The sequence below is a fragment of the Olea europaea genome, unplaced genomic scaffold (assembly GCF_002742605.1).
Source record: "Olea europaea var. sylvestris unplaced genomic scaffold, O_europaea_v1 scaffold4116, whole genome shotgun sequence".
NCBI classification, from domain to species: Eukaryota; Viridiplantae; Streptophyta; class Magnoliopsida; order Lamiales; family Oleaceae; genus Olea; species Olea europaea.
This window is the reverse complement of record NW_019260882.1, coordinates 1-1,390: the sequence shown is the minus strand read 5'-3', so window position 1 is coordinate 1,390 and position 1,390 is coordinate 1.

Below are 1,390 nucleotides of genomic sequence, written 5' to 3'. Positions count from 1 at the left end.
AAATTTTTTTTTTTTTTTTTTTTTTTTTTTTTGACAGAAACACTAACAATACTCCTAAAATTAAGCCAATGAATTCAAAAATAAAAGAGTAATAACAAAATCATAGGGATTTGATTTTTTACCACCAGCTTAGCACCTTTATTTCAGAAGATTCTTCAGCACATGCAGTTTTTTTTATGGCTATCTATTAACAAAAAGGTATGGTGGTCGTGATTCTTCATTTTCACATGATACACATTTGGAGGATAAATTTGATCCCAGTCGCATCCTTAATAAAGGTACATTTTGTGATATTGCATTCTTGGAGAAAATTAAAGCTTTAATTTCCCAACTTGGAACAAAAGAGACTAAGAAAAGAATTTTATCCAAAAAAAAAAAAAGAAAAAAAAAGAAAGGAAAACATAGCAGCAAGAAGAAATAAGAGAACAAAAAAAAACTTTAATATTCTCTAGAAAGCAAATACAAAATAAGCAGCAAATGACTGCCTATTTATAGGTGAGTAGAGACCAAAAATAACTTCAACAAACTCCCAAGAAAACGTCAAGAAAATCCAGCCAAAAACTACTAATTTTTTTGCATTACTTCATTGCAGTTAACTACATATATTTGCTCCTAAAAATCTGCTGTAAAATTGTTCAACTTGAGACTAAATCAAACATGACTCAAAGTAAATAAATTAATGACAATTTGTGTTTAAATTTCAACAACCTCCCCTGAACTCAAACTTTCAGAACTACACATTCCCATCATTTTCTTCAATTTACAGAAAGCTTTGACATTCAATGGCTTTGTGAGAATGTCAGCCATCTTGATCTCCATACTTATAAAATCCTTCCGTAGCACGGACACTTCAATTAGGATAGTGCATCTGTATCGGACACGTGTCGATACCAATGCTCTTCGGACATTTTATTGTAAACATTTTTCATTTTTTATTAAAAATATTATATAATTTTAACTCAAGGTTATTAGTAAATAACAAATAAATACTTATATTTAAAAGATTTAAACAAGAAAAATTAATAACAAGTATAAAATTAAATTTAAACTATATAAATGAAGAATTTTAAAAAATTTAATCAACATGTCGTGTCGGTACTTTTTTTAAAAATCGCGTGTCAACATATCTAACACGTATCGTGTCGGACACTCGTGTCCGTATCGGTGCATCATAGCAAAATCCCATTGCTACTTCATTTTCTTTGACAAGCTCACGTATGTAATGAAATTTGACGTCAATGTGTTTATTCCTCCCATGAAAGACTGGATCTTAGTTAGGCAAATAGCTGACTTGTTGTCACGGAAAATCTTTGTAGGACTTGTTTATTTCTGATTTAACTCATCCAACAGTTGGAACAACCTACCAAACAGCGGAGGCAGTTGCCATATA